This window comes from Alligator sinensis, unplaced genomic scaffold (assembly GCF_000455745.1).
Source record: "Alligator sinensis unplaced genomic scaffold, ASM45574v1 scaffold123_1, whole genome shotgun sequence".
NCBI lineage: Eukaryota > Metazoa > Chordata > Crocodylia > Alligatoridae > Alligator > Alligator sinensis.
In genome coordinates this window covers 2136556-2151678 of record NW_005841985.1, presented here as the reverse complement: position 1 = coordinate 2151678, position 15123 = coordinate 2136556, and the positions used below count along the sequence as shown (strand labels likewise).

At 40.5% G+C, this 15123-nt stretch overlaps 1 long non-coding RNA gene across 1 annotated transcript in view; it reads left to right on the top strand.

Annotated features, from left to right (window-relative positions):
* The first annotated feature begins 14620 nt into the window (after positions 1 to 14620).
* The window catches only part of LOC102380551, a 39275-nt gene continuing 38772 nt past the window's right edge, over positions 14621 to 15123 (top strand). The window contains exon 1 of the long non-coding RNA XR_323535.1: positions 14621 to 14672. This is a non-coding gene — a long non-coding RNA (uncharacterized LOC102380551). The remainder of the gene's footprint in view (positions 14673 to 15123) is intronic.

Here is a 15123-nt window from a genome sequence, read left to right as displayed (position 1 = left end):
GGTACGAAAACTAGACTCTTGTGGTGTGCTGGGCTGGGACCAGACGGAGGCCTTGAACCTACTGGTGGACCTAAATTGGTGTGACAAGGAGTTCTTTGGACTGTAGCTTTTGTCATGCACGTTTAAAGATGTTTTTGTCTTAAACTCAGCAGTGTGTGACTTTTGGCTCCATAATGAGCAGTTTGGATGGAGGACTTAAACTGTGAATACATTTTTGGAAAGGGCAAGTAGGGAGAGCTCCCTGTTGTGGAACAGCTGTAACAAGCAGCTTTTGGCTGCTTAACTGTGAACTACGGCCATAATCTTTTCTTTTTCTCTTTTTTTTTTTTGTTTGTTTTTTGGTTGTTTTTTTTCTGGGTTTTTTTTGTTTTTTTTTTTGTTTTTGTTTTTGTTTTTTTCAAGAACTACCCACATTTGTGGCTGGCAAAGTGCATTCCTTGTTAATATTTTTTTAATTTATTACAGCCCAAAATGAAGTATTTATTACACAAACATTTTTGGACGTTGATATTTTAAATATAAATTTGTTGACAATAAAGAAAGTGGAAAAATGAAGTAGTAGTCTCCCCTCATTTCTCCTTAGCATGCTATTTTATAATGCAAACCAGATCATCTTATTGATTGCTGCTTGTTTCACTTGATCTGAGATTGCATGCCATCAAACCTTTATCACTATGTTTAAATAGAAACTAATCACATGACCTGATCTGTCAAAAAGCAAACTTTTCTAAATTTAAAAAAAAAAAAAAAAAAAAAAAGCTAGATGAGTGAAGCCATAGGGTAATTCTGTAAATCCTGTCTTAACATCTTTCTACACATTAATACTATAATTAAAATCAAAAGTGAGTTGGGATTTCAAGGGGCATCACATCAGGATCCTTAATTGTTTCCTTAAAATAAGTTCTCAGCTCTGGATATTGGGTACAATTTTACTTTTTAATAACAATTCACAATGAATGTGACAACCTTTGAGATCAGGTGAAGAGAGGTTTAAATTATTCCTGGGGAACTTGTGACCCATTAAAACAACTTTAACTTTACAGCTGACTCCTTTTTGTTGCACATGCCCAGGCGTGTTTTCTCCTTCCCTGTTGGGGTAGGGGAGGGGGTATCCCATAGTTCAAATAACCACCTTATGTGTCAAACAAACAAGCTGGGGAGACCAAGCTGCTTCAGCATGAAATTGAGTGACCAAGTTCTTGACGGAAAAACTAACAAACCAGTCTTCCTTACGAAGAAATGTTCTATATTTGCCAAATATGAAGTGTAGTGGCTAGGGGAATAGGGAAGAAGAGGGAAGGAACTGTGAATTTTGATCTATCTTCTTTCCAATTGGAGATGGGAAGGGTGTCAGGGCAGAGGGGCATGGTATCAAACTACATGTTCAAGGTACAGTTTGAAGTTCTAAAACTCAGCTCTCCCTCTCCCCCTCCCTGCTTTCTTTTTTGCATCCATTAGATAGTTACAGGCTAAGGAAGGAAAAGGACACTAATATGGCATGAGTTGCAAACAGATGGGAAGATGATAGCTAAGCACAAACTACTTTAATCTGAAGTTTTAAATATGTACTCCTGCAGTTTTGCTATTCTGAAGCATGACCTATTACTGCCTTCACTAATGCACATAGAATGATAAGGAATTCAATTCCTAGTTACAAAGCCATAGTAAAATCAGGTGTTTTAAAGCATGTGTTCCAGTAACGTAGCATACAGTAATCCAATCGCATACTCCAAAATAATCCCAATGTAATTGTTAGTTATTTAAAAACAAAGCAGAGACTAGTGATGCAAAGAAGAACAGTGATGGCTTTGGCATAGCAATAAAGGCAGTTGAATGTAAAGTAATCATTTAAAATGTCAACTGTATAAAACCCAGGTGCAAGTAAAAATGAAGAACAAGGTAGTTAGACTTTGCTTCTACTTGCCAATACTTTAGCTCCTATTATGTATCCATCTATTCCCTCCCTATTGCTTAGCATTCATTAAAAATGCTTGACCCCTTAAGTCTAAATAGGAATATCCAGTAGAGCTGTTTCTGATGGTTTCAACAGTGTAACTACAGGTATGTAAATGTGTTCTCAGTGCAGTAAGCAGAATTTAGCCTTGTGGGAGGAAGGGTTAGTGACTAATTCCATTCTCAATAGATGATTATTTATTCAATTCCATTACACATATACAAACTGTTATTGTAACCATCTCTTGGTTTTGCAGAACAAGATCTAATTTTTAATATTCAACAAATCTTTTCAATGTTTGTTTATATCAAGTGTTTTGGAATATGGGCAAAAGTTCCTCTATAGTAGCAACCTGGTAACCGGGCACACATGCTGTAACAAACATAGATCTTTGCTTCTACAGCTATAGGTCTTTGGAGCAGTTAACATGACAACTTTATGGCCCAAATTCAGGCTTGCATAAGCAAATAACCTTGTTTAATTTCCAGCCTATGCTTAAGCTAGCCAACCTTTTTGTAAAAATTAAAATGCTTCAGCAGTGAAGTTTTTAAATCTACTGTAGGATGTTTACTCTGTCCTGGCTACATGTAGCCAAACTGCCTTGTATACAATTAGGGGTGTGGACACCTAGTTGGAGCCTCTTCAAATTGGAGAAATTCTCCAAACAGCTGGTATATTCTAATTGTTCAGTGTCTGCAAATAATTCAAATCTAAGTTTTAACATTGGATGGAGGAGTGTTAAAGTTGCTATATTAGAATCAGTCTTGGCTCAAACAACAATTTGTTGTTGGCAATCCCTCAATTTGGGGATGATCTCTAGCATGGGTCTTGAAATTACTTCAGGTGAGCCACAGATATTGCAGGTCTTTCCACATGGCTGTAGGCCAGGATTTCTCTCCTTTTCCTTCCTCTGCTCTCTCTTCTCTGCTTCAACGGTAAGATGCTTTACCTCAAAGCAGGCTGTTACTTAGTTGAGGTTGTGGCACCAGTGGTGTCGCTGAGCAGCCAGCTCCTCGTAGATAACAATAAGAAAGTACCAGGCGATGCCTTTGGGGAAACATTCCTCTTTTGAAATGGCTGCAAGCATTTGTGTGACCACACCTTGAATACTGGATACTCGAATACGGCATTGCATGTAGACAGTGGCAGGAGCTTGATTATGAGTTTTTTCTGTTCCATATATTGTCTTCCACAGCTGTTCCTTGAAAAAATTAAAACTAAAAACGGCCTTAACTAGCTAGAAGAAAACAGGGCAACTTTAAAGTGACAGTTCCTTAGCCATGGCCTCATAACCGAGGAAGGGAATGAAGGAAGCGTTGTAAGAACCATACCTAGACCAGTAGGGCCAGATTCTTTCCTATGATGGATCCTGTCTTGGATAAGAGATTATCAGGCACATCATCCAACCTTCTTCCTTCCAGTTTCATAAGGTTCCTGCAGTAACTGCTTACATAGAAAATTCTTGTTAGAAGAAGCAGCCTTAGATTTCCCTTCAGTGTGATTAGCAAAATCATAGGCTGCATCCAGATGAGTGCAGACATACGGTATATGGCACTGCAGACCTGTCTATGGCGCCACACACCATGCATGCAGACATTCCCTGTACTGCTACCTTGCAGTGCAGAGGTTTCTTTGACCCCAGGAAATCCCAGGGCCAAAAAAAACCCACGGTGAAAAGAAGTGGGGTGCCGCATGTGGTGACAGCATATGCTACCCAAAACTAGAGCCTGGGTAGATGGAGCCACACTCCAGCTGTGGGCCAGGCTTTCTGCCATGTCTGCAGCCCTGAGAGGCCCCCAGGATCCCAGGTAAGTCTACTGAGGCCAGCACAGTTGTTGGCCCAGGCTTCCCCTACCACACCTGGGATAACCTGCCACATGCCAGACCACACATGGCATGGGTATTCCCTGGGGACAAGTAGCAGCAGCACAAGATGTGCTGCTGCTACTTGTCCTTGGGGCAACAAACATCTGCACTTGTCTAGGCACTCCCATCGAATCATAGAGAGGTAGGGCTGTAACAGATCTCTGGAGGTAATCTAGTCCAACCTACTGCCCAAAGCAAAATCCTCCCTATCCCATACAGATCTTGTCTAGCCTATTATCAAAACTATAAGACATGTCCAAATAAGTATGTACGTGCAGTCTGAGGCACCACAAGCTGCATGTGGTACATGTGCAAGTATTTACCACATTAATTTGAGCACAGAGGCAAAATTTGACACTAGGAGATCCTAATGTCAAAAAAGCTGCAGGAAAAAAGAGGGGGCAGCGCATGTAACAGCAGCATGCACCCCCAGAAATGGAGCCTGACCAGCCAGAGCTACCTTCTGGTCCAGCCAGGCTCCAAGCAGCTGGATCATCTCTACTGCTACCCTGGGAGACCCTAGGCCACTAGGTAAGGCTGCTGAGACCAACATCTGTACTGGTCCCAACCTTCTCTACCCCACCCAGGATAATTTTCTTTGCACCAAATCCCACATACAGTGGTGTGCCCAGAGGCAGAAAGCATGCTTGTGTACGTGGGGGCATGCCCATAGAGTTAATCCAGTTAGACAGCCACAAGGCACAGCACCTTAACCTATCAAAGTGAAGCAGGGACACAATGACAGATTGTGTCCTGCTGTTAGAGAGGTTGTTAAAATATGCTCAAGATATCCATTGATGACAGCTGGCCCCCATACCACAGCTATAGAGTAAGGCACATCCCCCTCTGCTCCAGGCTGATCTGTATCAGTTTAACCATGGAGTAAAATTTCTGCCTGACTCTAGGTGTAGTAGTTGGTCTGACCTGAAGTGGAGGAGCAAGACCCTATAGCCAGGAATCTCCAGGTTTTTGCCCAGTCAAAATCCTCAGCCTTGGCTGCAGCCAACACCTATGGCTTCTCGGGAAAGCAAAAAGGAAAAATAAACCTGACATATGGCAACAGGAAAGGAAAATAATTCCTTTCTGGTCCCAGTAAAGGTTGCCACGCAGTTGAGCACAGGCATAGTTACTCCTAGATCACCCCTGACCAATGCTTATCCAACCTCTTCATGAACACCACTAGTGATGTATATTCCACAACTTCCCTAGGCAGTCTATTCCTCTGCCTCACTGTCCTAACAGTGAAAAAGGTTTTCTTGATATCCAGTCTAAGCCTACTTTTGCTGCAACTTCCCTTCAGATATCTGAAGACTTCTGTCATGTTGCCTCTTAAGTTCCTTTTCTGCAAGCTGAACATGCCTGTTTTCTTCAACCTCTCCTTGTATGGCTTACCTTCTTAATCCTTTTATCATTTTAGTCTTCTGCCTCTCAACCCTCTCTGGCTTCTCCATCTCCTTTTTACAATGTGGAGCCCAAAACTACATGCAATGTTCTAGATGAGGCCTAACTAGTGCTGAATATTTTCTTTCTCTTTGGGGAAAAACAAATTTGAGTTCTTTATGGTTATTGTCTCCTTTTCCCTTTTGTTCTTGTTCCATACCCTGAAAACAGGAATAAACAGCACAAATAAGCAGCCAGTTTGGGAACATCTCATCTTGAATGAGAGAGAGAAAATCAAGAATAGACTAAATGAAAGTTTGTCTAGGTGAGCACCCATATGAGGAGCAGGGTGACATGAAAGTTATGCTGGCCAGAAGATGAACTATTCTGTTGTAGTTGAAGTGAGAAAATATGTATAAACTTTTTAAATACATGTATGCGCATGTGTAAGTGAAGTGCTCTCTATCACATAAGGCAGTGGTTTGCAACCTTGTTAGACTAAAGGAACCCCTCAAAAATGCCAGCTCTTTGTTTTTAATCATAGGAAAATAATAAGAGTATTTTTTCTGTTGCCAAGAACTCAGAAAGACCACAACAGAGAGAGTGTTAATAACATTCTGGATGTCCTGTTTGAAATCTTTGGGCTTATCTTGTGAATCATGTTTGTACACCTAACAGTTCTAATACTGTGTGGCACCCTGTGGCACCCTCAAAAGGAACTCAAGGCATGCCAGTGCCACAACACTGGCTGAGAATCACTGACATAACACAAGAAAATGCTTAGAGTCCTAGAGTACTCCTCCTTTACTACTAGGGTCATGCATTTAAATTATACTAGTTTTTCCACAGTTTTGATTCCCTGCAGTACACTTATGTTGCTCAGAGATTGTTCATTCTTACAAAATGAATATGGGAACAAGCTGTATTGAGGGTATGGCAGACTGTGTAATTATGTGGTGTTGTTTAATACAGTCTCTGATACAGACCAGAATATTCAGAACCAGAAACTGGGAATTTTGGCTATCACATGAAACATATTTCCATCACAGAAGAAAATGATGAGTGGTGAATGACTCTTCTACCTTGTCCTTCCTTAAGGAGACTATCTTACCTAAGAAGATATACTGCAAAGGCATGCATTTTTTTTTTTTTTTACAATAGACGCAGCAGGCAGTTATTGCTAGCTGTGAAATTAGTTAAATGGATACCTAAGGAATCAAATTAAGTTGTAGCCATGAGTGTATGCTTGGTATATATAGACCTTAGCTTCCTGTCTGCTTTCACACTTTTTATGCCTTATTAACTTTGGTAGTGGCAAACATCTCTTTGATTGAATTGCCACAATTTAATTATACCAATACATTCAAATTAAGACGTTAAACTCCATTTAAATATATGATGTTGGAATCTAATATCATGGTTCATCAATGTTTGGAATTTAGTTTAATGGAATACAAAGATTTAGCCTCTGGGATTCATCCCTGTAATTTAGTTGTGGTGTGAAAACAAAATTGATTTGAAGGATTCAAGCATATCAATGCTTCACCATTCAAGGTTAGGCTAAGTTTAGAAATGTCTGGTTTTCTTCTCTGCTGTGAAATTATGGTTTGCACCTCTGATAGACTAGAACAGAATCATAGAGCTAAAAGGGATGTCTAGGTTCACTAGGTCCAATTTCTTATACAGGGTCAAGATTTGCTGTTCCTAAATCATCCCAGACAGAGATCTATCCAACTTCTTCTGGAAAATGTCCAATGAAGGACATTCCACAACTTTGTGTTTGACAGCCTTTCAAATACTTGAAAACTGTTATCATATTCCCCTGCTGTCACCATCTGCAATGCAGAGCTGATCTGAACTGGCATAAGCAATTATCTTGACCTAGTATTTACTGTTGCATATTCTGGGTTGTCTGGTTTTTTTCTTCTAATTATTATTTAAAATAACTGAATTTGAGGAAATAAGACTAGGAGGCACTTAGGGTTAATAATGGGGTTCAAATCCAGGTCAGTACTGACTGAAAGCTATTCTTTTCTAGGGGTTGTTTGATGACCTATATAAAACGAATTGAGGTAATATTAACAAAAGGACTTGGGCACCTGAATGCTTCCTTAGGTGCTCCACAGCTGCTTTCTAACCTGATAGGTGACTGAAGACCATACACACAGGGGCTGATCCAGGGGTGGACGTGTAGTGGTGCAGCTGCACCCTCTCTTCCTAAGATTCCTGTGCTACCCAAATTATAAAACCAACTGCCTGGGAGGGGCAGCAGCATTTCTAATCAAGCAGCACTGAAAAAGTCAACTGACTTCATGACTCCGTATGGTCTGTATGATTCCTGCTAATCTCTCTTCACTTCACACATACCTGCCAATCTCTCTTCTCTCCTTTTTAATGGTCATGATGTTCCACTATTCATACTATCCTTTCCTCTGCAATTTAGCTGTCTGTTAGCCATTCCTGGTAATGTCTTCTGTTTCACAACTCTGTAGACTGTTTTTAGCTCTAACTAAAAACCTCAATTTAGGTATGATAATATTAACTCAGGTGTTGAAATGATTGATACTGAAGTCCTAGAGGCACTGTTAAGGCACTCAAGAAAAAAAGATGTTGTTTTATGAATCTGAATAAGATATGTACATTTAACTATAATAAGTACAGCTTTAATGAAACAATATCTTTTGACTATTTTTGCCTAGTTTAGGGAGATTTAATGTATAATCTAGGAAATTGTGCACATTCAAATAAAGTTATTTGTTTTTCCTTTTATCTTAAGCTGAATAATGTAGCTCTAGGCCCCTACCATATTAGCAAATCTTCTAGTCTCTTCAACTGGATAAAAATATATCTTGTGCTATATGTGATGATGTGCTACACTATTTCCACTGTCCTTTTCAAAATACAAGTCCATGCACACACACCTGTCTGTCAGTGGCCATGTGAAAAATCACCTTAAGTACTGCTGACACAAAGTTGTTCAAAATCCATGACTAGATTCTCAAGGTAGGCATTTTTCCTGCCTATCTTGCCAGTGAAGCCTGATCTGCTACATTTAGAGCACACAAAAGCCAGCAAGAAGATTTTTGAGGCTGACTGTACATGTCCCCTGTTATACCCAGGATTAGAGCATTGGGAGACTCAAGTTTGACCATTGATGCTATTAAAGCAGAGAACTGAGTGAAAGTCACCCATAGCTTAAAGGAACCCTACCTAACTGGCCATAGGATATCCCACAGTAACTCTCCTCTTGAAACTGGCCCACTATGTCTAAATAATTAAATATTCATTTGGCCAGAGAGAGAAAGGAAAAAGCAAGAGATGAGCTCTGTGATTAGGGCACTCACCTAGTTTGCAGGAGAATCAGGTTGCAAGTCCTTCCTCCAATGAGTATTTATTTACTTGTGCTGATTTCAATAACTTCAACTTCAACAAGAGAGATTGAGAGAGACTCCTCCCATTAATGCTCCATAGCTTGGTGGTCAGCAAATTTTCAAGTCAGGTAATTGAGGATTTGAAAACAAGTCTCCCACCTTCCAAATTATTGCACTAACCAATGGACCCTTGTGTAGGGAGTAGTAGAGCCCTCATACTGTGATTTTGTTTGGGAGAAAGGAATATTTAGCTTGAGGAAGGATTGGGTTTATGGCTGAAAATCCCAAGCAACTGTAAGTGCCTAGCTGCCTTTGAAGGGGTTAGAGCTTAAACCCTGTCCCGTTCTTTAGCATTTCTTCCAGGCTCATTTAAATGTTTGCTGGCTCCTATGAATTCCTTTCTTAGGCATCCACCTCTCACTATGCACAGTCTGAAAAACCTGGGCATCTAACTTGGGACCTTGAATTTCACTGTCAGCCAGAGTACTAATAGTTAAACATGGCAATGATCAGCATTTCAGCATCTGCACCCGTCTATGGCTCTAGCCCTTAATCTTGTTTCAAATGGACAGAGGTTTACATCAAAAAATGTCTGCTACACTTTATTAGCTGTCACAGTTGGTAGTTGTACCTCTGTTTGCTCAGAAGTATTCTCTGCTAATTAGTGTTGGGGCACCTTGGCATGTTCCTGTGAGAGCAAAAATTTGTATTACCTTTATTTTTCCTGGGAATAAACAAAAACATTCTCCATAGGGCTCTCATTTTGATGCTTTTATCACTTTCCTTTCATTTCTAAAGCTGATGACATCCATCTCTTTTATACCCGAATGAAGAAGAACATTTCAAGGTCTCTCAATGCTGCCACTCTCTCTAACTCCTGCCCCTCTTTCCATAGGGTCTCCTCAGGATTTGGTAGTTAATCTCAGTGACCAGGTTCACAGCAGCCACATGAAGGAAAGATCTCTTCCTTAAGCCCAGGTTGCACAATTCAAATCTTCCTGTGCAGGTGGCAAAGGCTTGCTTGTGCTGATGCTTGGGCCTAGATGGTGTCACAAATAGTGGAAACCTTCTGAACTATGATCCTTAGGAATCGATGGAACCTTTGGTACTTGCCCAGAATACAGTTGTGCCCCATCCCCTGTCTCTGGCTGTGCTTTTCCATGTATCATTTTATTTATGTGCTTTCTATTCATAACCCTCAAATTCAGAATCTTCTCATTAACAGACTCCTAGTACTGGCCAGTATGGCTATTTACCAGTTTAGATGAGGACAGGCCATATGCAGTGCCTGAAAGGCCAGCATGGGTGCCCCTGCAGCCACTTCTCACAGCTGCAGAGCCCCAGGAAACCCATGCACTGCTGGTGCTTTCTGTGCAGCAGGGTGGCCCTGGCACTGCCCATGTAGCAGGGGCGTGGAAGGCTTCCAGTGCTGCCTGTGTGGCAAGAGAAGTGGCTGCACACTGCCCATGCAGTCCACATGGTGGGGGGCACAGAGGGGACAGGGGGACAGCATGCCTCTGACGATGCTGCATGGGGGGTGGGGAGGGTGCTAAGGATTTGTGCACCACTGACTGACCACATGGCAGAGGGTGGGAGTATGAACTCAGAGGCCCACTGCAACAGGGTGTGGCTGGCATGGTGTGCAGCCTGGAGGTTGCACACTGATGCTACATGTGGCTCCCAGATGGGAATTTGGACATCCCTGGTTTAGATGAAGGAGGTTGAACAAGGTGTTGAGAGTTGTTTGTAATGCGAGACATTTCTTTTCAACTGTTTGCCTATGCATCTCAGTTGAATTCCATAGGCTACATTCACTGTCTTCTGCTTGGATTCCTTTGTGGGTGCTCTGTGTAATGTTGCCTTCTGAGACCGTAATTTTGGCCCTAGAAACTCAATCCCATTCTTGTTTTTATATTCTTTGTTCCTTTTAATTAGTTGATCCCTGGTCTTTCTTGTGTGCCTTTTTTCTTGGGGGGGAGGGGGTGAGGCGATTTTTTTACATTTCTTTTCAGTATCATACAATGTGATAGTAAAAGCACCCCTTTATATCACAGTGGGTGCATCTACCAGTGCAATTAGTGCACATGAATAAACTCCAGAGCTTACTGCTCCTGAGTTGTTTTGCTCCTGGGCATGCTGGTTGAACGTGTGCATGGGAACAATTAACTCCAGAACAACCAGATCCGGAATTTATTTATGCACAGCACGTGCAGCCCTGTCAGAGCAGCCCCAGCTGGCAGGGGGCCCCAAGAGTTAGCCTGCCAGCCCAGGGCTTCTCCGACCAGACTCAGTTACAGCTATGAAGTTCACTAGTTCTAATTAGTGTCTAATTGTCATCCATCTTTAGAAACTAATGTTACGTGTCACATCAGCAGTTTTGTGCCAATTCACTTTCAGCTTATGATTCTACAGACTAGTGAATATGGCTTCCACTGTTGACTGTGTTATTAAGGCGTTTGTCAGAATGAGAGAGAGAGCAGGAGAGAGAGAGAGAGAAATCTTAGGATTTTTATTATAGGTTCTTTGAATATTTGGGGTTACTCACTCAATTACCCATTTTGCCAGTGAATTACTATAAATCTTAAAAAGGTACTCTTAGTGTAGAATTAGTTGTTGGAGCCTTCCACAAGTGTATGGGGAGGCATGGTTGCATTCCCAGTGTAGGGCTCTTTAAGAATAGTTCATAACTTAAAGCCATCTGTCTGCAGACAGCAGGAGCCAACACTGAATATGTTCAAATGTAAAATAATGACTTCACAGCAAAAATGGCTAAAAACAAATATATATATAGAAAACACTAGGAAATTTAAAAGTTGATTTAGAGTGCGCAAAAACTCTACATGCATACACTTCCAGTGACCCCAGTGGTAGCTTCTATAACTTTTCTTTGTGAAGAATAAAAATGGCCAAGTCATATCAGTCACCTCTCTGGGCTATTAAATTCACACGGAAAGGAAACAGCCTTTCCATAGTATACTTGCCATTGATCTTTAAAGAGAAATGAAAGATGTATTTTTTATTACTTATTATAAATAAGAAAGTCTAAAAGATGTGGGGTTCTTTTTTACAGGTTTTTTTTTTTAAACACAGACTATGGTAGATCTTTACCTCCTTTTGTTTTCCTGGAAGCTTGAAAATAAATGCGATTATTATGTTATTGGGAGCTGAATGCTTGTGAGAGGAAGGGTTTTGAGTAAAACTGTTTAAAACTTTGTTTTGTTTATTCCTTTTGTTAACATATACAGTACTCAGACCTGTGACAGGCTGGGAAGAAAAACTGTTTCTGTGGATGGTTCAAGATCTCTATACACGTTTAACTAAAGGCTGAGAACATTGCCACTCCAAGTCTCATGGGAGTACTCTAGCAGAAGCAGAGAAAATGCAACTTGATATTTCTGTTATTCTAAGATAAAATAAGAAGTAAAAAAAAAAAAGCCTTTGACACCTTCATCTTCTCCTGTTCCCTTTCCCCCTCCCCATAATCCCTTTCAGCACCCCCTTACTTTAGGTTTTTAGTAAAGAAGCAAAACCATTCAGGAATATTTATTTTGTTTCCCTTTGTAGGTCCCTTACCTTTCACTGCAGTCCATATAACATTTGCTATGATTGTCATGGAAGCAGAAAGGATGATAGGCAGGCACAAATGTAAGCACTTCTGGCACTAATTGAAGAAGATTAGTCCTTTTATTATGGAGATATAACAAATGTGGTGGATGTGTATGTGCCTGTGAAGAGGGAGGAGGGTTCATAATGCCAGAAGACAGGAAGAAAGATTTTACTATCAAAGCAAACTTTTTGTTTTCTATACAAAAAAGCAACTCTCAGGTCAACTTCTAGGCCAGCTGCTTACTGATGCCTTCCGTCTGAGTTATGCTGTAATCTTATGGCATCTCCTGTAAAAGGCTATGGTAAATGAATAGTAATATCTTGGAAGAAATACAGGCCAGGCCACTTGGTAGAGGAAATCTGTGGCTGTCAAGACCATCTATGCTAATTGAAATGCTCTAATTATATAATATTAGCATATGGGGCTGCAGTTGTATACAGTTCTTTATATAGAGAATAAAGATATGTAACCCCATTTTTCAGAAAGCACTGGGCATCCATGAGCGAAGTCAGTACATGCCTCAGTTGATGAGCGCCCTGGAAAATGAGGCCAACGGTTTCTGTTTAAAATAAAATGGGACATGGATAGTGACATATCAGACAAGAGTTGAGGTAAGGGGAATGTACAAAATGTGATTATGAGACTGTTTAAGTGTATGTGGTGCTATTTCTGTCTCTCTAAGCATTTGCATTGAGCTTATCACTGGAGTATCTGATCACATAGGCATCATATTTGTGCTTTATTATTTTAATCTATAAATAAACAGAAGGTTGGCACAGTGGAGTGAATTATTGTTAGAGGGTATGTGGCTTTAGAGGAGGGATCTGAAAAAGAAGATGGAAGTCATGACACAGGCAATCATGGAGGATACTGAAGAGCAAAAAATTATGTTGAAGGAAGTATGGCAGGGCTTCTGGGAAAAAGAAACAAAGAAGAGAGATGAATGGTAGAGGACAAGTCGAGTATGACAGATGATACAGGCAGGAGCAGAACATCCAGAGCCTTGACAGCAAAGGCAAGGATTTTGCATTTCCTTAAATTTGTGATGTAGAGGTAGTCGCAGTCAGAGAAAGAAGAGAGGGAAATGACATACCCAGAGTGGGGGAGAAAAATATGATTTCAGCACCAACATTTTAGATGGATTGGAGGGAATAGAAGCACTTATCAGGTGGGCCTGAGAAGAGTACTCCTAGCAAGAAATGTCAGTGCATAGGCAAAGATTTTAGCAGCAGGGATTGAGATGAGAAGATGGTTCCTGAAGTCATAATAGGGGAGAAAACAGTACCTTTTAGCAGTTACCTAAATGTGAGGGGTGGCAGTAAGAGGCAAAATGAAAAGGAGGGAGAAGTATCAACACCTGAAAATGAGAGATGAAGACAGTGCATATTAAAGAGATAAGGAAAGGTGGAAATTGGTTCTCAATGTGGAGGAGGATAGAGCTCTCCTCTTAACATGTTGAGTTTAAAATATCCGAGAAGCAAGATTAGGGAAGCACCTGCAAATGCAAGACCAAAAGGAATAGAAGATGATAGTACAGAAGATTAGACAATGTAGGTCTTCAGATATATCTGGGTGTTGAATGGGGATGGGAATGAAATGATGAAGGAGAGCAGGGGTAAGAAGTGCAACCACTAATTGAAAGACACTGGGAAAGTGGCTCAAGAAGTAAGAGGAAAAATTGTATAGAAGGAAAAATGCAAGTAGAATGGTGTAACTGAAAGAGATGTGACACACAGGTCATGGAGAATGGGAAGAGGCCTTGGACTTGACCAACAAGTGGTCGTGTGTGTAGTGTTGGTGGAGCCAAGGGAAAAGAAACAAGACCATCAAATAGAATTAGCAGTGAGAAAAAACAAGACGGTCAGGAAAAACAAATGCCTAAAAAGCTTAGAAGAGATGGAGAAATGAAATGGTGGTAAGAGTCAGACCAGGGTTTAAAAAGGACTGATTTTTGGGAGATAATGGTATATCTGAAAGCAAAAGGGCGTACATGAATTAAATACAGAAATATCTTCTAGAAAATTCATTAAAACAGAAGTATCTAATGAGCATACTAGCTGTTGGAAAAGATTTGCATTATTGATTAAATAAAGCACAAGGTAAACAATGCTGCAACTACACTGTAGCTTTGAGACTAACAATACAAGACTAAGCATTGCACCTCTGAGTCACTGGCTTCATTCTGGAGCAGGCTTTTAGTGATTTCAAGTTGTTACCACCTGATGGCTGTTCTATGGTCCATGTGAAATGAGTTGGTGTGTTCCAGTTTTTAGAGAGCAGCTATCCACATTAAAGAAATAACCATTGGTAATTACAAGCCATTTACACTAATTAGCATCCTCACTGAACGTTTCAGTGGAAAGACTGATGACTGAATTGTAGGCATGGGATATACCCTCTCATCTTATATCTACAGCCCCTGCAGGGTTAGGTCAGGGTTGAAATATGTTGCCATTGCAGATGAAGGATTCTTATACTGCTGCTGTTGCCTGGGGTATGTCATTCCTGGTTCACATTTTTAGAGTGGCTAGTGGTTTTATTTTTTTTTATAGCTTCAGTTTTAGGTGCCTGATGAAAGCCTGATTTTGTTACAAGAACAGAGGACTAGCAGTTCCCTCTGATATAGCACACAAATGCACTTCAATCCTTCGAAAGGAAAGCACTCAAGCCCACTAAAATGTTTTGCTTCCTGATATTATTGTTGTAGGTTTTTGTCTTCATTTTTCCCTTTCTTTCTACAGCTGATAAAAACAAAAAACAAAAAACTCCTCCAAAATATACACATTGGACAGATGCCTCTCAATGGTTTATTATTTCTTTTACTGCTGGATAAGAAGATCATGTGGCTGAAATTTGATAACTAGCTATTGCTGTAGTACAGTTTTCTGAAGGCAACAAGGCATAGGTTAAGGAGGAAAAAGCAAACAAACCTTTGATCTCTTCCT